Source organism: Canis lupus, chromosome 6 (assembly GCF_048164855.1).
Source record: "Canis lupus baileyi chromosome 6, mCanLup2.hap1, whole genome shotgun sequence".
NCBI lineage: Eukaryota > Metazoa > Chordata > Mammalia > Carnivora > Canidae > Canis > Canis lupus.
The window spans coordinates 3,944,892-3,971,467 of NC_132843.1; the positions used below are offsets into that span (position 1 = coordinate 3,944,892).

A 26,576-nucleotide genomic window follows, 5' to 3' on the forward strand; every position below is an offset into this window, starting at 1 on the left:
CCATTGAGGTTACAATGTCTACACCAGCATTGTGTAATTAGTTCGCTAACTCTTCTCTCTCCAACTCCCTGTAATGGCATTAGTTCATGGCTGGTCCAAACCATTGGAACCTCTGTTTTCTCTGTGTGGGTGGGCCTGTTTGCAAAAAATGCATAGCAGATTCTGTTCGATTCATTTCTAAACTCAACCAGAAGCTTACTTCTTTGACAACACTGTCCCCAAAGAATTATAAAAAAGGAATACTAAATAATCAAGTAATTCAAGGGGTGGAACCTGGTATACCATAAACACAGCATTTTTTGTTCTGACTACAAAGAAATTAAAATTAGATTAGTCCCCCAAAGCAGTAAATATTAACAATATAAATCAAAAGCATTAAAGATTGGGGCACTTGGCTGGCTCAGTGGCTGAGCGTCTGCCTTTGGCTCAGATCATGATCCCGGGGTCCTGGGATTGAGTCCTGCATTGGGCTCCCCGCAGGGAGTCTGCTTTTCCCTCTGCTTGTGTCTCTGTCTCTCTCTCTGTGTGTCTCTCATGAATAAATAAATGAAATCTTTAAAGAAAGTATTAAAGATGTTGTATCTTTAAGCAGTTTTATTAGGAATTTATCCTAAATAAAAAAAATCAAGAGTGGTAAAAAGTTACACACAGTATTTTACATATATGATAAATTGCACATAATTTATAATAGCAAAAAATTAATTATCTACAATAGGGAGTTTGCTATATAAGTAATGAGATACTAATATGATGAATACTCTGTAGTCATTAAAAATCAAGTTGTAAAGGCATATTTATTAAATGAAAAATATTTCTAGTCAGTTTAAAAAGCAGGTTTTAAATCAGTAACATGCTAACATCCGAATTTAATAAAAAAAATAGGTATGCTTGTCCATAAGATACTGGACGGACGTCACCAAAGGTTTATAATGTTTATCTCTGGGGAATGGGGCTATGAAGGGATTTTATTTTCCTTCATAGTACTTCTTGTATTAAAAATAAAAAAATCCTACAACAGATATGTACTCTCACCACATTAGTCAGCACACGGTTGGTGTCAGGGTTACCTTTCACCAGCTTTCTGCTTAATGATGTTTGTCTCTGAATCTAAGGCACGTCTGCCCGCAAGTAGCAGGATAGAATGGGAATGATCACTTTCCTCTAATGCAGTAACAGTCTCCTGGGGGGCGAGGGGAGGGAATATTCTAGTGTCTCATAGTAGACTGCATCTTTTATAAACCTCATTGCCGGCCTCCATTCCTTCATGAACAAAATGGAGTCCAGTCACCTGGAGCTGATGAAATGGGCTCACCCCTCCCCCATGGGAAGCCCCTTCTCCTTAGAGAGGGCTGTTCTCCTTATTGGAGCCTGAGGACATCCAGAGAACCCAGGTGAAATCCAGACCTTCAGCACAGGCCTGGTCATCCCAGCCAAGCAACCAAAGTGTATAGGAGACCAGAGGCCTGGCTGGCAGCAGCAGAGTCCTGTTGTCACCAGCTCTTGACACAGCCAGATGGCCCAGACGTATAGACAGAGACCTAAATAACACCACGCTTGAGGTTCAAGGAAGTATCTGTCTAAAAAAGGTCTCAGCTCAGCTTTTCCCATAATAGAATGTATATAAAGTATAAAGCCTTTTGTGGCATCCTCCCTTTAGTCACTATCCTTAAATCTCTAGTTTAGCATGAACGATGCCTGGAAAAACTGCAATATTTTAAATTATTTTAATCTGTCTTTCACTAAACAGAAATTTAAGAAAGTGAATTTTTCCTGATGATGGACACAAACACCGTTAGGTGCCTGTTTATGTACATCTTAAGATTCTTAAAAAATTTAATTGAAATTTGCATAATATAAACTGAACCATTTTAAGGCGTGCAATTCGGTGGTATTAGTATATTCACAATGTTGTATACCCACCATCTCTGTTTAAATAAGTTCTAGAACTTTCATCAGTTCAAATGAAAATCTGTGCCCATTACGCAATCTCCATTCTTTCTCCCCTCCCCCCAGTACCAGGCAACCACTGAGCTGCTTACTGTCTCCAGGGATTTGCGTGTTCTGGAGATTTCACCTAAATGGAATCCTACAGCGGGTGGCCATCAGGTCTGGGTTCTTTCATGCAGTATAATGTTTCCCAGGCTTCTCTGTGCTGTAGCATGAATCAGCACCTCATTTCTTTGTGGCTGATGTTACCCTGGGTACAGACCCTGTTTTGTTTATCTCTGCATCTGTTGGTGGACATTCCGTTTGTCCCACCTTTTGGCTATTGTGAAGAACGCTATCAACATTAGTTTACAATGCCTGTTCGATTCCCTGCCCTCGATGATTTGGAACCTCTGGGTCATGTGGTAGCTCTGTTTAACCTTTTGAGAAACCTCCAAACTGTTTTCCACAGTGGTTGCAACATCTTCCTTTCCCATTGGTAGAACATGAGCGTTCCAATTTCTCTGCATCCTCACCAATACTTATTATCAGTGTTGTTTTTAACTTTTTATTTTATTTTTGGGGGGTCAGGAGAAGGAGAGAGAGAACCTTAAGCAGGCTCTGCACCCAGCACAGAACCCGATGTGGAGCTCAAGCTTACTACCCCAAGATCATGACCTGAGATGAAATCAAAAGTTAGACACTTAACCGACTGAGCCACCCAGGCGCTCCTCCTCAGTGTTGCTTTTTTTTTTTTTTTTAAATAATAGCACTCCCAGTAGGTGGGAAGTGGTATCTCATTGTGGTTTTGATGTGTGTTACTCTAACATCCAACAATGTTGAGCATCTTGTAATATGCTTATTGGTCATGTGCATTTTGTCTAGAGAAATGTCTATTTAAGTCTTTTCCTTATCTTTTTTGTTATTGAGTTGTAAGAGTTCTTTATATGTTCTGGATATTAGACCTTTATCAGATATATTGATTTGCAAATATTTTTCCTATTCCATGGGTTATTTTTTTCACTTTATTGATAATGCCCTTGTATGCACAAAAATTTTAAGTTTTGATGAAATCCAATTTATTTATTTTGTTGCTCCAGCATTTGATGTCATAACTAAGAAATCATTGCCTAACCCGAAGTCATGAAGATTTATCCCTTTTCTTCTAAGTCCCTTTATAGTTTTAGCTCTCATGTTTAGTCACTGATCCATTTAACTTTTGTATACGGTGTAAGGCTACCTATATTGTTTAAAGGTATATTATTTCTCAAACCCACATGAATATCTGTTGGAAATGACATATTTTAATACTAAAACAAGTCCATACTACACAAAGATATCTAATTTTATTTAAGAATTTTATAATGTCCTCTTTCCCACAAATAGAATATAGTCTCACATAGAATTTTCATCATCATGTCACAGAGATGGTAGCTTGTCAAACATTTTGAAACTAGGATTACCTTTTCCCTCAAAACTTGTCTTCACTGCCCAGGTACTCCCTAAGTGACAACAATCAATCAGTCATTCAACAAACGCTGAGTTCCAACTGTGTGCTAGGTACTGTGTTAGGGATTGGGGAGACCAGAGTGATGGAGAGAGTTTGAAATTTTGCAGGTTATGTGCTCAGCACATGGTGAAGTGCTGGGGAGATGGACCACAAGTATAAGCCACCACTCCTGGTCTCAAGAGGTTAACTCTTTAGTTGGGAGACCATGCTCAGATATACCAACTAATTAGAAAATAATAAAGGGCAATAAAGTACTGAAAATAATATAATGACTGAAGTTATGGTGCCAACTGAGGAAGCCACAGAAAGTGAAATTGGCAGGAATTTGGAAAAGGGAGAGATCAGATCGGAAAGGTCTCTGAAGAAGGTAGGCTTAACCTCCAAAGAAACAGCAGGGCATGAACATTGAAGGTGGTAATAGTCAGGAGCCTGTGAACAGACTGGCTGAACTTGGTGGGTGGGAGAACTCGATAGCTGGGAGTCCAGGGTGAGGCTGGTGGTGCTGCTGTGGAGGCCGTGGGGAGGTCCCTGCACACCTGGATTACTGCAGAGATGGACACAGGAAAGCTGCTCGAGCCCAAAGTCCTTTGTAACATCCTCCTCCAGGTCCTTATCACTAAACCCAACAGAGCAGAAAGCTCTTTACATACGTGCCGCTGGTGGGGCTCAGGAGTCCAGGTGACTGCACCCAGAAGCTAAAGTTTTCTCTGCTAACAATGTTTTACCCAAATGTATCACACACACAGTACGGTGATTGTGTGTGTGTGTGTGTGTGTGTGTGTGTGTGTGGCTGCCATACAGGCATAGCATCTTATTTAGATAGTGTGGAGTTGGTTATATGTGTTGGGTTTTTTTTTTTTTTTTTCATTTTTAAAACTTCTGAAATGTTTTACCAAGAAAAACACCCAGGAGAGAAACCACTTCATTTACTTCAAACAAACAAGCACGATCTCTTGGTAATCAATCCTCTGTTTAGAAGGCAAGTACGAGTCCCCAATGGCTTCTCTGATCACCTCTCAAGCCTGGGTGTCTCTATCTCGCAACAAGGGAGCTGTGGCTACAGAAAAACACCAAGCTGTTCCTGCTACTGTGGCTGGCAACATAGATACAAATGGACAGGGAATTTAAAAATAACTGTGGCCAGGAGATCTCTTTAGAGTGTCAGCATCACTTTCTTGGACACCTTCATTAGGATGCTGGCAATGGCTAACGAATCCATGCCAGCTTCTCAACACAGAGCTTTCCTTCGGAGAGCCACCAAAGGGACAGCTCTGTGAGGGATCATCAGCCTCCCCAAATCAGGATATTTTGCTCTGCACATTCTGAGTCATAGTATTATTTCTTCTACTAAGCATTGAAATAATTTTGATAGAAAAATCAACAGGCTGTAAACTACAAAATTTAACATTATGTTAAATGCCAAAGGGGTCTTAGACACAAAACCCGAACGTGTTAACATTCATTTCTACCCCTATCGCGTCCCCTGAGCACCACCATAATGTTAAGACTTGCCAAGTTAAAATCAATGTAATAAACTCTTGGTGCATCTGCATGAACAATGAGGTCTCTCTCGAGTGTGAATGCCACACTATCACAAACAACATCTCCCAAGGGACGCAGTGATGTCAGAGTGTTGGAAGTTGGGGAATCGTGATGCACTAGCGGACGCCCTGGAGAATTCTCCTGTCCCAGCAATGGTGCCTCAAGGTCCCAGGGAGACAAATCATACCCCCACCCACCCAAGACCCAGCACTTAGCTCCTTGTCAGAGGAGTGGCTTGTGTAACTTATATTCAGACTATCAGAAACCAGTCCTCGACTTTATTTACTTTGAATACATCTGGCCTCTCACTACTTTTAACATAAAAGCACTATTCCTGGGCCACTGGAGAGGCTTGGAAAACTGAAGCCTTAAACTTGGGTTTCTAGAATTTTCTTCTTCTTTTCAATACCAATGACCTGAGGCGTTCCTTCTTACGTATTTATTCGACATTTAATTGACATATAATATTATATTGGTTTCAGGTGTATAACATACTGTTCTGATTTTTTAAAATATTTTTTTATTTATTTATTTATGATAGTCACACACAGAGAGAGAGAGAGGCAGAGACACAGGCAGAGGGAGAAGCAGGCTCCATGCACCGGGAGCCCGACGTGGGATTCGATCCCGGGTCTCCAGGATTGCGCCCTGGGCCAAAGGCAGGCGCCAAACCACTGCGCCACCCAGGGATCCCCTGATTTTTTTTATATATATATATTGAAAATGAGCCTTTCCTTCTCCAACTCCTGCTAAATATCACAACTAATCAGATTTGTGAGATACTTCAAAGAAAGTATTTACTTTGAGACTTTCTTTCTGAAATACAGCAAGGTCACTGGGTCACCAAGATGCAAGACTGCATCTTGTTACACTGGCATTTCACAAACAGGACTTTTTACGCTCCTGGGTCTAAGCTTTTCATCACTCAAAGTTAGACGAGCATGATTTGCACAAATAGCATGTGAAACTCTGTGTCAGTGTAAGCTTGTTTCCAAATTATGATGGTAAATGCCAAGATAAAAGTGGAGATAAAATGTAAGTGGGATGAAGGAGATACACGGCGTACTTTAGTAAAAAAAAAAAAAAAGCACTTAAAAACGGATGTCTTTGTTTATGTTTTCAATCCATAAGAGCAAAACTGTGTTATGTGATCTGTGGGGAATCTGTCTAGAGTCTTCCCACCAATCTGCTTCACAGGAGCGCTCACCTGGCGCTACCCGGAGTCCCCCAGGCGGGCCCAACGTGGGTCAGCAAACTATCTGGAAGCACCACCGACACGGTGGGAACCTACCACTCAGAGGCTCCACGCCTAGAGACACTTGCTGCTGCCAGAATTTCGACCATCATTTTAAGCTTCTCTGTCAACTCACAGCTTCCAGGCTTGAACACCCGGTGAAAGAACATTTCTGGCCATTGGGTCACAGACTCCAGCTTTGCCTGGGGTTGGTCCTGACTGACTCCTGGGCATTCCAAAGCCACGGCCAAGTCCCTAGTCCTGCAGCCGAGAGTTTCCCAGCAAGCCTTTCCCGGCCGCTGCTCTGTGTCCAGTGGGCCCAGCTGGGGTGAAGCAGAAGGTTCCAGAAGGCCCAGGGCCTTGACATGGAACTGGAGCCCAGCTGGAGACCCGGGGATGGTGGAGGGCTTGTGGCTTCAAGTCCTCCTTTAAACCATCCTTTACATTTAACATCGATGTTCTGTTTCTGAGCAAAAATACCCTTGATGACTTTGAACGAACCAAGATTTATTCTGAATCGTAAATAGAGAAGGGGTAATAGGGAAGTGCAGTTCTTACTATGGCCATGAACAGTCCCCACAGAGAAAGCAGGGACTGCCTTTTTGGTGTTGTTGTTTTTAAGATTTTATTTATTTCTTCATGAGAGACACAGAGAGAGGCAGAGACACAGGCAGAGGGAGAAGCAGGCTCCATGCCCGATGTAGGACTCGATCCTGGGACCCCAGGGTCACGCCCTAAGCCAGAGGCAGTTGCTCAACCCCTGAGCCCCCCAGGCGCCCCTCCATGGAACATTTTCCAGCACAGCAGGGCCTGACTAAACCCTGGAGAGCCACATCCTGCTCTGCCATCACTACAGCCTGAGGGGGCAGCAAAAACCCCCCTTTTAAAAGGGGGTGAGCTTTTATTTATTTTTTATCTTTTTAAAATTTTTTTTGGGGGGTGAGCTTTTAAAATAGATTCCTCGAACCTTTCCCCAAGAATTCCTGAACCACAATCTCGGAGGGCAGGCTTAGGAATCGCGTGTTCAGAGCTCCCCAGAGGGTTCTGGAGTGCAGTATGATTGGGACTAAGGCCCTGGCCTCGTGGCTGAGAGGTTGGTAGGGCTCCCTAAGGTCTCAAAGGCCTGATTGTGGGAATGGCCGTGGTTTTGATTGAGGATTAACTTAATGGGGACAGAAAGAAATAAAGAAGGGAAATTTGCAGAAGGAAGTGGGAAACTGGCAGTGTCAGAGACCAGGCACTGAAATCCACTCTGTGTCTTTCTTTGTTCTCAAGCCAATCTAGTGCAGGCTGCCCACGATCCACTAAAGACACGTGGAAACTTCATGAGGGAAGTAAAATTCACCCAGGTGGCTAGACCTCAAATACAGGGAATCATCCAACCAGGATGAACACTGATGAGTTAAATGATGGCTGTCAAATGGTGCCAAAGTCTGAAATGTTCTATATCCATATCTTATGTCAATGTTGCAAAAAGTCACTAATGATAAAATTAGATGGTGCGGTAAATGTTGAGAACAGCTTCAGCCCATCTTCCTGAATATCATATCGTTGCTTTCAGGCACAAGAGCTGTTGTCAAAAAAGTGATGTTAATTAGCAGAGACTTTAGTTCTAACATGTATACATCTTAGACATAGAAATGCACTGTTCTGAAGTTTGTACAGAATAGACTTTTGCCACTGTCAGCGTCTATGGTCCTTTTTATTTGGTCATGGGAAGTAGAGCTGATTTAAACTAGGACCTAGTTAAACGCTATGGTCTCTTGGTCTTTAGCTTCTCGTGAATGCTGGTCTTATCTTCCTTATTAGACCATAAGCCCTAGAACAGAGATTATTAAAAAAAATCTTTTTCATAACCCTCCAAGCCTCTAACTCAATTTCTTGACCTCTGCTGGTGCACAATGAACATAGGATGTATCGTTTTGTTAGCTTGGGGATGTAGTAAAGCGGGTTGAATTAACAGAGGAATTAAGAAATGATGTTCTTAAAATATAAAACGATTTAAGTGGAAATTTGTGAACATCTGTCCACTACACTTCCTTAGTCACATGGAAAGAATCATTACGAAAACACGATTTCTCATTCAGAACCCCTTTCCTCCAAATGGATTTCTTTTTGGTGGAAGTTCTAGTGCTCAAAGGGATGGGAAGAGCAAGCTGAGTTTCTACTCCCTTTACAAATCCTTCTCTATATTTCAGCCATCTGGGGTCTGGGTGTGAGCTGCCCTGCGGGGACACAATCTTGCCATCACAGGTATCCCCTCCAGGGGAGCACGTACTCTGTAGCAGAATGGGTCCTAGGCTTTAGGATCCTGAATTATAAGCTAGAAAAGCACACACGAGCCAGAAGGACTAAGCTTCCCCTTCTCTGATTGCTGAGGGCCAGAATTCTTCACCCTGTTTCTAAGAACATCCTTCACAGGTAAGGAATAATAAGGGAGGGCAGGACCCACTTTGCTTCTCTCTCCTTTTTAGAACAGGGAACAAGTCATTTTCTTTCACTTTAATAATTTTCTCCCTTGAGAGAGGAATTCAAACGTCTTTCACTTGCCAGGGGAGTGGGAGGAAGGTGGGTGGAAATCTTTAAAGATCTTCAATAACAGCTTGACACAGAGCTGAGCTGGCGCTGTAACCCATTGAGAGCCAAGGCCACATTTGAGACTTTGCTGGAGGCTGGGAACAAAACCAGGGCTCTGCTCAGAAGGACCCCATGGGGCCTCACATACACCCACTCGGACCCAATTCCTAAACTGCGAAAAAACAAAACCCAAACAATGCAGTTCACTTTTAAATTCACCCGCACTGCCTATTTTACTTAAGCTGATGAATTGTATGCTAAAGGGAGAAAAAAACAAAACCCTTAGACAGGCTAGATGGGGTGCTTTCCTGGACGAAGGGTTTTGGAGGGTCATGGCCTGCAGGGGGTGGGTGGGTCCTCGCTCAGAGCCCGGGGAGAAGTGCTCCCTTCTGGGCTACCAGTGCTGGCAATTCCAGAGTGCTCCAGCATCCCGCTCCCTCACACCGGGAGACCTTTGTGATGTATATTTGCCATTTGTTCCACTTGTGTGTCGGGCCCAGGCCCTCCAGCTCACCGCAGAGCAGCCCTACTCCACCTGCTGTGTGGGCAGCCACCCTGTGTTTCCAGAGTTTCCCAGAAGGCTGGCACCACCGGTGGGCAGAAAGCAGGTGCACCTACCTGCCCAAGCTTTGTGTCCGTTTTCATGGACTCTTTCACCTTTCAGCTTTCTAGACTTAAGGTCCGAATTCCACTGGGGCACGTCTTAGAAAAACTGTCCAGCAGACTTCACTGGCGTGAAGCAGGGGTAAGATTTCAAATGGCTGATAGAGACGGGACCTGAGTGTGGGGCTTGACAAAGAGCATGAATCACAGTAATTCTTGACTTTGGAGGAACTAAAAATGCTACAATATCTGGAACTTTCTCTCCTCAAACATTATTGTGCTGTCTTCTGGTTCTCAGTTTTAAATAGTAGTGACTGAGTAATGCCTCTTGTTTATCCCCCTTTTCTAAACTTGACTTCTTTGTACACCATGAATCATGTTATTTCCTCCCACTTTTCTGACTCCTTCATGTACAGGACACCCAGGCCTGCGCAGCTTCCTCAGAATTCAACAGAACATGCACAGTAAGTTCCTTTAAGGTTCAGAAATCAGGTACTTGCTTTTCTTCCTCTCCCAATTCCACTGAGGCTGTAAAAGACTTCCCCACTCCCCCGTATATCCCCTTCAGATTCATAATATAGTCCTTTTAAACACACAGAGACCAGAACCCAGTTTCTTGGCTCAGATGTAAAATGCTAATCTGTATGTTTTCAGTGAATTACTAAATGCTCTAAAAAAGTGCATGCATCAAAGAAAATGAAAAGAACAAAATTACTCAGTCTGTCTCTGCTCTAGCAATACACAATCATGTGGCTGTTTTTGAGCAAAGGCATTGAGAAGAATATATTGAAAAACACAGCATTAGGCTTATTGCAGCTTTCAATAACTACTGTGTGGTGAGGTAGGGTCTCACGAGAACACGGCTGTTGGCAACACCACCCATGAACGTGGGAAAGGGCCATGTGGTTGGATTCAGTCCCAACGCTGGGCCATGGGAATGGCATAAGAACTGAGAAGCAGCAGCTGGGTGACAGCAGCAGCTGTCATGCCCATTTGGCTGGACACCTCACCCACTCACCTGAAGAAAGAAAAGTGTTGCAGAGAAAGTTCTACAAGAGTAAGAGGTCCTTGTCAGCACTTGGAGGGCAAAAATGAGTGTGCCTGGCCCCTTGAGAAGGAAGTATGGCTACCAGGCCCAGGTGCCTACTCCTAAGTGAACACCACCCAACATGGGCTACCCTTCACAACACCCTCCATGCTCTGCGGGTACAGTGGGGCTCAGAGAAGTACAGCAAACAGCTACAATTGGTGCTTCTCGGGCAGCCCCGGTGGCTTAGCAGTTTAGTGCCACCTTCGGCCCAGGGTATGATCCTGGAGACCCAGGATCAAGTCCCACATCGGGCTCCCTGCATGGAGCCTGCTTCTCCCTCTGCCTGTGTCTCTGCCTCTCTCTGTATGTGTGTGTGTCTCTCATGAATAAATAAATAAAATCTTTAAAAAAACAAAACGAAACAAACAAAAAAAACCAAATGGTGCTTCTCACCTGGCCCTATGTCAGTCAGTAACTCCAAGGCTGAGGCTAGTTAAAAAGTCCTTATTCTCTTTGCCCACATTTCATTAACAATTTCTAGAAATTGCACATCAAAGTAATATTTTGTATATATTTTAAGTAAAATACATTATTAAATTTCACTTGTTTCTTTTTACATTTTAAAAACATGGCTACTAGAAAATGTAAAATTATGTGGTTTGCATTGATGGCTCACGTGAGATTTCTATGTTCTGTATTTGGTCAGTGTTGGTCTAGAGAATGCATTCATTAAAAAAGGGGTGGCCCCAGTTATGTGTATTGATGGAGTTACTCTGAGATCAGTAGAATATTATGGTTTTGCAAATACATAACAAAAGTTTGACTTAAAAGTTTATCTTCTGTATAGCTAATATGGCGTACTTAGAACGTGCAAATACTGAGCGTAATCTTTCACGTGTATTAACTCATTTAATCCACACTGCAACTCTGTGAAGTAGGCACTATCATGTCCATTTTCAAGAGGAACAGACTGAGGCATACTGAGTGAGATGCTGCCCCTTGGAAGAGCAGAGCTGGGCTCTGAACTCAGGCAGCCTAGCTCCAGGGAACAGCCTTCCCTCCACACCCATTTCTGTTGAATGTTGAAAGTTTAAATTACTTTTAAAATAATTTGGATTATATTCAGCGTGAAAAAGAAATGGGAGAGGCATTCATCTCTGGACTTAGAGTCTGATAAAGTGCAAGAATGACTGCTAGAAGGTGATATGAAATTTACAATAGTTATTTACTAGAACGATAGTTAATTACTTTTACAGGGACCCCTGGGTGGCTCAGCAGTTGAGTGTCTGCCTTTGGCTCCAGTTGTGGTCCCAGGGTCCTTGGATCGAGCCCGCATTAGGGTACCCGCGGGGAGCCTGTTTCTCCCTCTACCTATGTCTCTGCCTCTCTCTCTCCGTGTCTCTCATGAATATATAGATAAAAATCTTTAAAAAGTTACTTTTACAAATATTGATTGATTTTCTACTACACTTTTGCATAATCAGAGTCTGTTCTCATGCACGTAATACCCTCCGTAACTGTGCCAATGCATCTTAAAGCTCTGTCATCTATCACAGTAAATACAAACTTCAAACAAAATTCCTGAGATTTATGATTCTCTTTATTGTGCAGTATGCTCACATAGCCCCTTCAATATCATCTATGTAAAATTTTCTTTTAAGAGATGATACGAAACGCAAAAAATGTCAATAAAAAAACTTTGAATTTCTTTTTATTTTTTTTTATTTTTTTTTTTGTTTTTTTTTGTTTTTTTTGTTTTTTTTTTTTTGTTTTGTTTTTTTTTTTTTGAATTTCTTTTTAATGTGGACTGCAGATGAATAGCTACTGGTTAATGACACATTATCACTTATCCTCACATGATCTCCTTTTGTTTTATCTTATTATTTATTTTTTTTAAATAATAAAATGAACACCACAAGGCCCTTCCCATCCCTCACACTAGACAGGATCAATAACTGACATTTACCCAGGTGCTCTTCCATATGCCCTTTCTCTGCTTCCTCTCCACTACTCTTAAGAGTGTGATGACCATTCTCTCCTCTTTTAAAAAATGTTAGCCCAAATATATGTATACTGAAACAATACGATATTTAGTTTTGCTTGTTTCTGAACTTTCCAGAACGGTATTGTATTATATAGAACCTTTCAACACTGCAGTTTTTCATTCAACTTTAAGATACTGAGATCCATCCATCTGTGATGGTGTAGGTGTCATTCATTTGATCTCACTGCCATGTACTCCATTGCGTGGCTATTCCACATATTATGCATTCGTTGTCCTGCTAGTGGGCATTTGGGTTATTTCCAGTCTTTTGTTCTTAAAAACAGCACCAGGGATGCCTGGGTGGCTCAGTGGTTGAGCATCTGCCTTTGGCCCAGGGTGTGATCCTGGAGTCCCAGGATCAAGTCCCACATCGGGCTCCCTCCATGGAGCCTGCTTCTCCCTCTGCCTGTGTCTCTGCCTCTCTCTGTGTCTCTCATGAATAAATAAATAAACTCTTCAAAAAAAAAAAAAAACAGCACCACTATGAATATTCTTGAACACGTTTCCTGTTACATATTCCTAATGACAACACTTATTTATTAAAACAAATATGATTTTTGAAATCCATTGAAATCCCTGCCTTCCAGCAGTAGCATTTCCTTAAAAATAGCAGAATAAACAAAGTAGCTTAATGATTCTATTTTGTGCAATTCATAATTTCCTATCCATGTTGCTTAACAAATACAGCTTTTCAGCCCTTTTTTTTCCATTTTTTTCCAGCCCTTTTCATTACAAGTATAACATATGTAAAGCATATGTATAAATGATAAACGATATATAAATCACAAAGTAATTTAGCATCCTCACAAAAGACAAGATTTATCTTCAAAGAACTCAGTAATTTGTTCATTATGTAAAATGATGTTTTAAAAAGAATTATGCAATTAGCCATGGGAATGTTTACAACTGCTCTTTTCTTTTTTTTTCGAAGCAATCTGATGTTTAATTTTTCACAAAAAGTAGTATTTTCTTCATTCTTAGTGTTCTACTGTTTTAGTAATAGACTTTTGGGGGCCTGGGGGTGTATGGGAGGAGAATGCTATAACATTCACTGTGCCTATCTATTATAAGATACGTGGCAACTTCGGAAATTCTGCATCTTTAAGAGGTGGACACTAGGCTCTCTCAGCCCCAGGCTGGGCTCTCTGGCTTGGGTGACACAAAGGAATCTGGATGTGTTCACTGCTGTCGTTCAAGGGTTAGGTGTTTCTAAGTCCAATTTTTTATGGATAAGTTGGGGAACGCTTTATTTATAGGGACCACAGATTCGGCATGTTGAAGAGATGCACGTAAGAGTACCTGTCGATAAGGAAAAAGAAAATGCATTTTCCTTACTCTGAAAGCCTTAATTTGAGCGCTTGTTTGGAGGTTCTGGCAGAGGAGCACAGCTACTTGTATATTCTTTTTTTTTTTTAAGATTTTATTTATTTATTCATGAGAGACAGAGAGAGAGAGAGAGAGAGAGAGAGAGAGACAGGCAGAGGGAGAAGCAGGCTCCATGCAGGGAGCCCGACTCAGGACTCAATCACAGGACTCCAGGATCACGCCCTGAGCTAAAGGCAGATGCTCAACCGCTTGAGCCACCCAGGCGTCCCATCTACTTGTATATTCTTGACCAAAGAACAGTCCTCCTCTATCGGGGAAGGTCATCCTCTTTGATGAGGAGGGATGCATGTGGAGCAGTGAGGGAGGAAGGGGACACCACCTGCCCAGCCTGATCAGCAAAATCAGCTGTGGCCATCAATGGTGTGACACGTGTCATAGCCAAATGGCCCTCCTATCCCAAAGTCTTACTTTGAAATAGCCCTAAAAATCACTCATAAGTTTCAGTCATTCACTGGTTGATATGTAAAATATAACTGTTAGAATATCAATCCTATAGCCACACGTTCTGAGTCGGTTCAGATGCAAAGACAACATAGGTAGGGAGACTGGTTAGCAGTCCCTTATCAGTCATTCACCCCTCGGAGAAAACTTAGGCTTCTGGTTGGGTGTGGAGCTGTCAGGAATGTGTACTCAAAGTCTCTGTGTTTCCTGCTCAGTTTTATTATAATTCAAGCCCCTTTCTGGTTCTAGCATTTGAACTTGGCCAATGGTAATAAGAGTAATAATTTACACTTATGGTGTTTTTTTTTTTAAGATTTTATTTATTTACTCATGAGAATACACAGAGAGGAGAGAGAGAGGCAGAGACACAGGCAGAGGGAGAAGCACGCTTCATGCAGGGAGCCCGACGTGGGACTCGATCCCTGGTCTCCAGGATCACACCCTGGGCTGAAGGCAGTGCTAAATCTCTGGGCCACCCGGGCTGCCCCCCCCACCCCTTTTTTTAATTCACCAAGCTTTTTCATGCACGGGATCTAATTCATTTAGATTAACTCCATGAATTAGGTATTATTGTCCCCATTGCACAGATGGAAAAATTCAAAGGCAAGTTGGCTACGAGGCTGTGTCTGGCCAAAATCTGACTTACATCTTTTTAATTTTTAGCTCATTCTATTGTATCACACCTCACTGGGGTTGACTGGAATAATTTCGAAAAACTGTTTGGATACAGGACCTATCTTCTATAGAGCTAAAATATTTTTACTTTAAGGAGCTAAAGAGTTTACTGCAACGTAACTGTAACTATTTTATTATTTTATTTTTTATTTTTAAAGATTTTATTTATTTATTTGATAGAGAGAGAGAGAGAGCGAGCAAGAGAGCACAAGCAGGGGAAAGGGTAGAGGGAGAGGGAGAAACAGGCTCTCTGCCGAGCAGGAAGCCTGATGCAGGACTTGATCCCAGTACCCTGGGATCATGACCTGAGCTGAAGTCAGATGCTTAACCAACTGAGCCACCGAGGCACTCTGTATTTATTTATTTTTTTGAAGGCTTTAAAATACTTGAAGACCCAGAGTTAGCACATATAAAATTTGACAAAAACATATCCTTTTTTAGGTTTAAGGGGCATAATAAAACATTTTAGATATGTGCTCTGAAGGAAGGCCTTATGTGTTAGGACTCAAATAGATAAAAGCAGGTCACCAGGCTAAACCCCTGGACAGAGAGCAGGAATGTGACTAAGCAGAAATCCCTCAACTTCAGAGATGGTTTCAAGTCCCTGTAGATTAACTGTGTGTAACAGCACATGCAAACAAGTGTAAAAAACTAAAAATAGAAACTTTTCAGAGATATTTTTTATGCTACAACCAAGAAATGTAACACAAACCACCTGAGACCCTAAGAAAGAATAAGACTATGCAACCAAATGCTATAAAAAGGCACTAAATGAGCCAACGATCCATGCTCTAGCGGTGCATGTATTCCAACAACAACATTATTAAAGACTTCTCTCAACTGGTGCAGTAAGCTGCAGGATTCTTCAAGTGAGTGGAAAAAGAATCTCTGGTTGATACTTTCTGCTTTGATTTCTGTTGGTGACTGTACAATTAAATGTTTCCAATGGGATGCAGGAAGTGAATAAAACTGTAAAAGCATTCAAGTGAAAATGGCTGACTTTCAGGTAAAAGTTTGGTTGATGAACTGTCCTTTGGGCCAGGGGCTGTCCCTAGACTTCACTTAGGGGTGTTCAGGAAATTCTACTTGACGGAATGAATGATCCAGTCATTCGTATGCTTCCATTTTCATCTACTTGGATTTTTGCTCCAAAAATAAACTGAGTGGCTATTAGATCTGATTATTGACAGACTAGCCTGAAAGAATGCCCTATTATTCCAGGTAATTTCCCCTTTTCAGGCTGCTATAGGAAGTTGAGCCCCTGCTACACAGGCTCCTGCCAGCAGGTCATTCCCTGCAAGACAGTTTGCTCACTGATCTCTAGGCACTTCATCAAGTGACTTATTCCATCCAACGTCCACCAATCAATCTCACTGTATATATGTCAAGGGCAATAATGAGTCATCATATGGATACCACACACTTGTAAACCTATGGGAAGAGATCTAATAATGGAAATTTTGGATGTCATGGCAAACTATTAGAAAGGGATGGATTTGGGAAACAAGAAATTTGCTTCCATCCTAACCATTGCTTGTAATTTCTTGCTACACTTGGCAACACCGTGAGACCCATTCTCCAACCCACAGCATGTCTGTCTCCACTTCACCAATGCCACGGTTACAGGGCTAGGAAGAGTGGGTCCCTCCATGACATCTATACCCTATTTCTAGTTCTTTCAATAGTCACAGTCAATGTATCTCCTGATCCATGATGGGAACCTAAAAATAGGTTCTTGAGAAAAGGGATTTTGACTTCCTATATGAATTTTCACCTGTGTACCCATTGCATTACTTAAACGGGACCTTTGTTAAAATTCCACTGGTTCTCTGAGCTGAATCGTCCTTTCAGAGATCATCTTGCTCAGCATCCATTTTTATAGATGATGCAACAAAACCCCCAGCTATTGAGTGATATTTCCCAAGGTTTCATCGCTAGTTCTGAGGGGAAGAGAAGCTAAGTCTCTTCCTACAGTCCCTGTCACATCATCCTGCCTCTGCAGATGTGACTCCAGGCTCCAAAGACTTGCATAATGATATAGGGGATGTTCACTTGGTCTGCAGTTAGCAGCATTTTTGAAGAAATAACTAAAACTAAGAAAACTAAATGGGATTTAATTTGGACACAAAAGGAACCTTGTCTATACAACCACAGAGGATTCAGATATTCTAGAGAATTTAACTCTTCTTTGATATTGATCTATGTTCATCTGTTCCAAGTATGGGTCAAAAAACCATATAATACTTTTCAACTCTGATGGCAGGTAATCAGACAGCTGCTCTTCCCCCTGCCTCACTGGTCACTACTCACTGTGTTATGTCATGGGTGATTGTGAGGGTCCCTCCCCGAATAGCATGTGTTTGGAGGCAACACAGTCAGCTACCTGTGGGAAGCAAGGCAGTAATGGGAATCTTAGGTGCCAGACAAGCTGGTAGGCAGGTGTAGACTCTGGCACTCAGAGGCAGCGGTGTGAGGGCATGTAAAGGGTAGACCTCAGAGCCAGACTCTGGACCTGAACCCACCACTGACTAGTTGTGTGGCCTTCATCTCTGCATTGCAGTCCCTTCATGTAGAAGATGAGACACCATGAGTCTCCGCAGCTTGGGTGTTGTGAGGATTATGTGAACACACATGTCTGTAGCCCTAAGCGGGTGGTGAGTACTGGGTGAGTGTCTGCCCTTTGGGGAAGGCTGAAATGCTTAGCAGCCTTCACCACATAGGTAGCTGCCCATCTAGCTTGCCTACTGGGTTTTGATTAGACAACTTGCAAAGAAGAGCATGAAGAAAGGCATTCAGTAAAAAAAATTCCAAGTGCTAATTATATTACAGCCAGAACAATAGGTTCTTCTCTTATCTCGTCATCCTTATTAAGATTTGAAGATGCTGGGGATCCCTGGATGGCTCAGCGTTTTAGTGCCTGCCTTCAGCTCAGGGCTGATCCTGGAGTCCCAGGATCGAATCTTACATCAGGCTCCCGGCATGAAGCCTGCTTCTCCCTCTGCCTGTGTCTCTGCCTCTCTCTCTCTCTCTCTGTGTCTTTCATGAATAAATAAATAAAATCTTAAAAAAAGAGATTTGAAGACGCTTTTCATGAGCATATTTTTTGCAATCCAACTGTAGCGTTTAAATGAACACATTGCTTGGATTAATATATCTCTTTATTTACGTTCCTTCCCTCTTGTGACAAAGTTTGCTGTATTCTGAACACATGGTACAAAGAAATGAAATAGTATCAGGTCTTCACAGGCACAGAAGGCACAGTATGAACAGAGCTCCTGAAGCAGGTCGGTTGGGGTAGCAGGGAATTTAATGTGATTTTAAGCTGTATGGTTCACTGTACCTTAAAATGAGAAATTCTCACTGATTCTGTGTCATCTGACAGATGAATAGTAAGAATACTGGTCCCAGAAGGAGGAGCTGTCCTTTCTAGTAGGGCTGTGAATTTGAGCACCTTTGCCCTGGGATCCTTGCTCCTGATCTGTGACGTTACTCCAGCGTTCTCTGAACTTAATGCCCATCATAAACTGAGTTTTCACAAGAGGACCAAAGGAAAGGAGAGTGTAAAAAATGCATTTGGCCTTCTGATTCCTAATGTTGAGGAAAAGTGAATGGCTTTTTATTTTGACACAATCTTTAGGCTTTTATGATTTATTTAGTTTTGAGGTTTCATTCCTGGAGTGCCCTCCTCTTATGCACAAATGATTATTAGTATAACAGTGAAAGAAATTTGACAAATGACAAAGCAAACCTACAGCACTTGACCCAGTAACAAATCTTCGTGATGAACAGAAAGTAAATTTTCAAAAAAATTACTTTAAAGTTTTCAAAAAAGCCAAAGAATGAAGATTGTAGTATTTTTAAGTGTTAAAATCTTATTTAGAAGTTATCTCTCATTGTTACACAAATCAGAAAGATGTATGTGAACCCTTACAAGATTTGAACCCTGTCTTCATTAACATGCTTTTTTTTTTTTCATTAACATGCTTTTTACATAAAAACTTCTTTTCTCAAGAATACGGAATTCTCTTTTTCTAATGTGCTAATTGAAATAGGGTTGTTATCATCTAAAAATAACATTTTGTATAATCAAAACAAGAGTAGCTGGAGAAACCAAAAGAGCAACATGGGTAGCTGAAATTAAGAACAAGAAAAGTGGCTAATGAGTCAAGTATCAGCAAAAATGTGAATCCTGCAGAATTGTATTGAAAAATGTGCAATATCCTACTGAAAAAAGAGCAATTCTAGAAACTGAAGCTGCTTATTTTTAGGCATCACTGGACCGTGACAATGGATGGACAGACTATAAGTCACTTCCCTCCAGACTCTTCTCTCTAGGCATTAACTATCACAGTTAAGTCCTAGGTAAATCAACAGTTAGCAAGAATCTAGAGAGTCTATCAATCTAAATCAAAGATTTCTAGACACTTCTTGGGTTTAACTTTTTCAGCAAAAATTTTCCCATATCAATGACTTTTGATTAGGAATCTTTCTGAAACAGTCCATACATCCTTGCCTTCTTGAAAATCTGGTATGTCACTTCTTGCTTCTTAAAGACATAGGATATAAATTATGAGCATCAATCACTGTATTTGTGATGTGGACAAGTGACACCCACACAGAATGTGTGGTCCCCACATAGAATGCCTCAGAGGATTGCTTTTTGAGTTCTTGTGCATGTGTTCCACTCATTTCTGTCTTTTTCCTTGTTGTTCATAGTACTTTTGTCTGCCCCTTCTTAATTTTTAATCTGATAAAGGCTTAGTTATTTCACTTGTAGCTAGACCCTTTGGTATTATGGCATAGAGTGTGGGCTAGTTAATCCACCTCTTCATCCACTTCATGGGGTTTGTAATGGGAGCCACTTCATAGGGGTGTGTGTGTGTGTGTGTGTGTGTACATGCATTTGTGTGTCTGTGAAATGAGATAATCCACGTAAAACCTTAGAATGGTATGTGTTGCAGAGCTAAGAATTCGATAATACCCAAACCAATGGCTAAAAGATATTTTCATAAATGAGAGCTTGTATGAGTATAGACAAGCACAGGGACTTGGAACAAAACCAGCCTGGTCCCCTCTTCACCCTCATGTGCAGTGAGTGCCAGCAGTTGGTTATTCGTCCCTCCCTCAGAGTTGGGCAATGATCCAGGGCAATTCCTTCAAGGTATTAGGTTTGCCTTTAGTGGTTGGGAATCGGAAAGAAGTCACAGTTGAGGGCAGGTTCAGCAGGAACTCTCTGCCTACACTCCGGGCTCTTTTGAGAGATGGCAGCCAGGCCTCTGCTGTGGGAAGAGCTATCATCTCTCGGATGAGGAGCTGAAAGCTGGCCCCAGCCAGGCCAACCCCACTCACCCTCAGGTTGACGATCATATAGCCAGATATAGAACTGTACTCATAGACTGACTATTTCTTATCTGAGACATACAAATGAATCAGCAATTTCCACTGACCTGAACCCTAAAAACAAAGATCAAAATGATGATGGTGAGTGACCTGCCCAAGTCACACCCTGCTGCTGAAATCAGGCTTGCTCAGAGTGTGGTATGGACCACTGGTCCCTGAGCCCAGGAAGGCGACATAGCAGGTTCTGGAGTCCGACCCCCTGGGCTCCCATCCTGAGCCACATGCTTGCCAGCTCCAGGACCCTGGGCACGTCAGCTGCTTCTCGGTGCTCGTGCTTCCTCATGTGCGAAATGAGGGCAACAGTGCCCACCCCAGAACGCTGCTGGGAATACCTCCCCCTTGCCCAGGCAGCACTTGGCATGAAGAATTGTGTGAATGTCACCCACTATTTTCATTGCTATCGACTCCATTTACCGACATCACCAAAAAAACAAACAAAAAAACAAACCCAAAACCCAGATGAAAAAAATGTTTTTGATAGTCTTATGCATTTTAAAATTCCAATTTGATTTTTCTTTATATTTTATCTAAATTATATAATTTATGCCAGGTGAAAACATTTTCTGCAGAAGATAGTATTTTTAACTCTTCCCAAGCAACCCCAAGTCTTGAAAAGCTACAGAAGAGAGAGGGTCCCTTGCAAACACCAGAGTTTTATTCAGAGCCAGGCTTGCCCCAGCGCCATGCCCCCCAAGTACTGGGCAGCCTGCACAGCACGGGCATCTGACAGCCAGGAGGCACAGGTGCCATCCCACGTCAGTGGCAGCTCCCCAGCTCCCAGCTCCCAAGGGCCCTGATGGTCTCAGGAATTCTGTGAGGATCCCAAGCACTGCACTGCCTCTCTGGGGAGTGGGGGAGTCCTCCCACTGTTGCTCTCCCGTGAGCAACAGTCCTCTGCATGTTTCTGGCACACATGTATCTGACAGCAAAGTCCATAAGTAAAGTTTCTAGAGCTACAGCACTTGGCAACACCTAAAAAGGCAGTAAATATACATTTAATAGTGTCACAAGAAAGACATTTAGAGGGATGCCGGGGTAGCTCAGGTCGTGATCCTGGGGTCCTGGGATCAAGTCTCACATTGGGCTCCCAGCAAGGAGCCTGCTTCTCCCTCTGCCTGTGTCTCTGCCTCTCTCTTTCTGTCGCTCATGAATAAATAAATAAGGTCTTTTAAAAAAGAAAGGCACTTAGATAGTAGCTAACATTTATTGGATATTTACAGGGTGCCAGGAACAGTGCCAAGCACTGAGATGCATTAGTGTATTTAATTTCCATCAGGAGATAAGCATTATTATGATTTTATCCCCATTTTGCAGATGAGAAAACTGAGCACAGAGATATCTTACCCAAGGTTATATAGTAGATGGCAGAGATGAGGCAAGCATGTCTATAATGTTAAGCAAGCTCTCTTCTAGTCACTAAAATGACTCAGATACAACTGTTTTAATATGACTACATATGTAAAGCTATTATTATTAAATTTCTGGCACTATTTTGCTTCCTTTCTTTTCAAAAAAGAGTCTGAAGAAAGGATGCCAACTAAGGGAACTAATTCAGAGACTGGCTGCCCAGAGCACCAACCTTCTTACCTCCCACCTCCAACACACACGGAGCCTCTTCCAGGTCACCACACACACAGTGCTTTAAAAGGACTGCTTGAAGTTCTCGTTATGACCGGAAACAAGCAAACACCTCATGTCCTTGGCCACCCAGACTGTGTAACTTCGACCCAACAAGCACTGAAGCAGCACGGATTAAACAGCTCAGGATGTGGAAGTGGGACATGCAGGCAAGGGGCTGTGAGGGGCCGGAGAACAGGATTTGCCACCTGTCACCTCGCAGGCGGTGAAACTCTCACAGGAGATGGCTCCTTGGAAGGCTTCTGCCCAGACGTGTGAAGAGGCCAAGGATGTGAGGAGAAGCACCTCAGAGGAAACAGGTGATAAGGAGGGGCACGTAGACGGTTCTGACCAGAGTGAAGCAGAAAGGCAGGGGAGAGGGAGACTTCTGGAACAAGAAGGAAAGAGCCCTGCCCTGCTGCAGCCTGGCCAGTGATGGTGGTCCCCATCCAGGACCTGCTGTGTGAATGCAAGGCTGTCTCCCAGGAACAGGGGCATAAGGGACCGAAGGTGGCAGGTGGTACCCAATCCATAAGGTTAAGCCACACGAAACTGTGTATTGTAGGTAAAAAATGGCCACATCTGAGCAATTTATCTTTTTATTTAATCTATGTCTTATTTATTTTATAACTGGACATTTGTACCTTTTGATCCCCTTACCCTATTTCCTCCATCCCCCTAGCTCCCTCCTCTATACTCTGGCAACCACCAGAATGTCCTCTGTATCTAGGACTCTATTGCTGTTTTGTTTTGTCTTTTAGATTCCACATATAAGTTAAATCAGGTGGTATTTATCTTTTCCCTGTCTGATTTATTTCAGTTAACATAGTACCCTCTGGGTCCCTCCATGTTGTCACAAGTGGCAAGATCTCATGCTTTTTCATGGTTGAGTAATATTCCACTGCATATCCATTTATCTACTGATGCATGCTTGAGTTGCTCCCATAGCTTCGCTATTGTAAATGATGCTGCAAAAACATGGCAATGCATATATTTTTTTGAATTAGTGTTTTGTTTTCTTTGGATAAATACCCAGAAGTGGAACTGCTAAATAAATAAATAAATAAATAAATAAATAAATAAATAAATAAAATAGAGATATATATAGAGATATCTATATATCTATATATATCTATATATCTATATAGATATATATAGATATATATTTAGAGAGATATAGATATTATATAGATATATATTATATAGAGATATATAATATATAATATATATAGAGATAATATATAGATATAGATATAATATATATAAATATATTATATAGATATAATAATATATCTCTATAATATATATATAATTATAATTATTACAGATATAATACATAGATATAGATATTATATATATATATAGAGAGAGAGAGAGAGAGAAATATCAACTTTTAACTTTTTGAGGACCCTCTACACTGTTTTCCACAGGGGCTGTACCAATTTGTATTCCCGTCAATAGCACATGAGAGTTCCATTTAATCTATATCCTTGCCAACATTTGTTATTCCTTGTCTTTTTGATAATAGCCATTCTGACAGGTGTGAGGTGATACGTCCTTGGTTTTTTTTTTGTTTTTTTTTGTTTTGTTTTTTATTTATGATAGTCACAGAGAGAGAGAGAGAGAGAGAGAGAGAGGCAGAGACATAGGTAGAGGGAGAAGCAGGTTCCATGCACCGGGAGCCCGATGTGGGATTCGATCCCAGGTCTTCAGGATCGCACCCTGGGCCAAAGGCAGGTGCCAAACTGCTGTGCCACTCAGGGATCCCCGTCCTTGGGGTTTTGATTTGTATTTCCCTGATGATGAGTCGTATCTAGCATCTTTTCTTGTGGTTTTGGCTATCTGTATGTCTTTGGAGAAATGTCTATTCAAAATCTCTGTCCATTTTTTAATTAATTTTTTTTGTTTGTTGAGTTGTGTGAATTCTTTATATATTCAGGATATTAACCCCTTATCAGTTGTATCAGTTGCAAATATCTTCTTCCCTGCAGTCAGTTGCCTTTTCATTTTGTTGAAATGTTTTGTTTTGTTGATGGTTTCCTTTGTTAAGTAAAACCTTTTTAGTTTGATGTAGTCCCACTGGTAATTTCTTATTATTCAACCTAATAGAGAATAAAAGTTTTCTGTATAAATGCACATCTTTCATTTAATGAAAATCATGAGAAGAGAGCTGAATGAGAGGATGAGAATGAAAATGATGAGATGAGAATGAAAAATATGAGAAGGGAACTGAATGAGGAATTAGGAGACTGTGTTCTAGTCCTGTCTTGACTTCTGGGTCAAGACATCTCGATGACCCTAGATAAGTCTCCTAAAGTTCTGCTGTCACATCTTGCTCATTTATAAAGTAAGTCTACACTTAAGTCTAGACTGGACACACTTAAGTTCACTTGCAACTGAAATGCTACGAATCAAGGAGAAGCCACCACAACAGAGTAGGGAAGGAGGCGTGGTCAAAATGTGGTGAAGACATCAACTGCATATGACCTGTGATCAACTGGGACAAGAGTAGTGGGCAGAACAGACAACTACTTGAAGCAGACACTCTTCAGAATTTACTCTCCCAAATTTCTAGGTCATGAAAACCACAAGAAAAGGATGAATAATAATTTAGCTTAGAGACAAAGTAGTTTCAATTTTATCCTCAATGAAATCAACTTTGACCATTTAAAGCCATCCTTTTATTGAAATTCATACATTTTCTAAATTTTCTGTAATTCTTTTCTACTACCTGTATAGCTGTTTTTAATTTGTTTCTACCATAGCATTCATACATTGGAGTAAGTATAAAAGTCTACCTAAAAATTAGCTTCAAGAGAGCCATGACTCTAAGCATGTCTCACCAGGCTTAGATATGTCTGCAGAGTCAGACTCTCTTTCTGAATTCCAGTTGTGAGAAGGGCTCCTTGGATGTATCATAATTTGTACATGGTGCTGCTCTGGCTGCACTGCCCTGCATCCCTGGTCGACCCGCCAAACTCATTCATTCTTCAAAGTCTGTTCTGAGCCTCACCTTCCCTGGGATAGTGCCACCAAATGCTCCCTCACAGGCTAATCCCACCTTGCTCTGCATGGACAACACATCTCAATGTGTCCTGCTTATTTATTTAAGCCCTGTGCACCCTGTTACTCCTTCTGGGTACACAAAAATTCACCCTGGTATTTCCAATGCTTAACACGGTTCCTGCCACATATCAGGTAATCATTCTTGAAGAATTGAACCGAATGTCTATTCGGATAAAACTGACAATGGTTCATCTGTAAGAAAACTGACAATGGTTCATTTGTAAGATAATATCTTCTAGTAAATTCGAGAAATTCACGTGATGATGGGATGTACTAATTAATAACTTTTTAACAGTAAAAATAGGAAACATTAAAAAAAATAGGAAACACTGATGATAATCTTTATTGATTTAATTCTTTCAAGCAGATGCCAGTTGGTGCCTTTTTGTTTCTTGGGTAGGTGATTATACAGTTTAGCAAAAACAAACAAAAATATAATGGTTTAAGAACTATTTAAAAAAACCTAAAGAAATGCAAAACCTAGTACTTTGAAATGATATGTCATCATTTAAAACGCAAAGCAATAGTACATTTAGATAATGTCAAAATTTAGGAGATTGGGTAAGAAAAGAAAGCTTGAGGGCTCTCCGAACAATTTCTGAAATCAACCATATTCTCACCAAAGGTATGGTTTAGTGTAATGAATACACTGTTGTAGATAAAAATAAATGAAACCTGATAATGACTCCATAAAATTGCTGACATTATTTTTGATAAAAACAAAAACACAAGTAGCAATTTTTGTTTTTCTACAAATACTCATTTGACCAAAATTGCAGATGGTTCTAGGATCCAATCAAGAATCATGGGTGGTAAAACTCATTTTTGAAACCAAACATTGCTCTCTTATCTGATGGATAGATGGTAGTAGGGGAAGAAAAATAAAGAGAAAGTGCCTGTTTTCCTTTTCCAGAAATAAACGTAAAAGTAGTTTTTGCTATGATAACATCTTTCATTCTTTTTAGATATTGCTGAGGCATAATCATTGAACTAAGTGTAATATGTTTAAAACAATGTTCATAACTTACATAATACTTTGTGCAGTATTCAGCCTCCATGTATGTGTATGCGTGTGAGTGTTTTACAAGTGTATGTGGATAAATACATCGGATAAACAAGATTTTGGTAAGGTTCGTTTCACCTCAATGTGGGATGAGCAAGTTCCAATGGAATTATTTTTATTTATCTTTTCTTTTCCTGTATTTATGTGCTTTCTAGAATGAAAAAAATACAACTAGCCCAAACATGGTTTTTACTACTAACACTTTTTAAACACTGAATAATTATGTGCATGTGTAATAAGTGGACCACCACAACTGTGACTTCACTATTTAAGCTAGAGGATGATGGTCTCTTTTTCTGAACACCATGGACCCAAGTCTGTAGACCATGGGTACACCTGGGGTTCAGTCAAGTTCACGGCTCCTAGAGTCCCCAAGGACAGTGGAGCAGCTACTCTGGCAAATGGATCTTGATTTTATGATGGGGATGTGCTTCCTGACCAGGCACGTTCACGTGAGTCCTC

The 26,576-nt window shown here is 41.2% G+C and overlaps 1 protein-coding gene and 1 long non-coding RNA gene across 13 annotated transcripts in view; one reads left to right on the forward strand and one right to left on the reverse strand.

Annotated features, from left to right (window-relative positions):
• The window catches only part of GNAL (G protein subunit alpha L), a 146,151-nt gene that overhangs the window by 62,685 nt on the left and 56,890 nt on the right, over window positions 1-26,576 (reverse strand). The window lies entirely within an intron of this gene.
• On the forward strand, window positions 9,320-22,689 carry LOC140634621 (uncharacterized). Its single transcript, XR_012032030.1, has 3 exons — window positions 9,320-9,534; window positions 9,809-9,856; window positions 21,885-22,689. It is a non-coding gene; the product is annotated as an uncharacterized lncRNA (long non-coding RNA).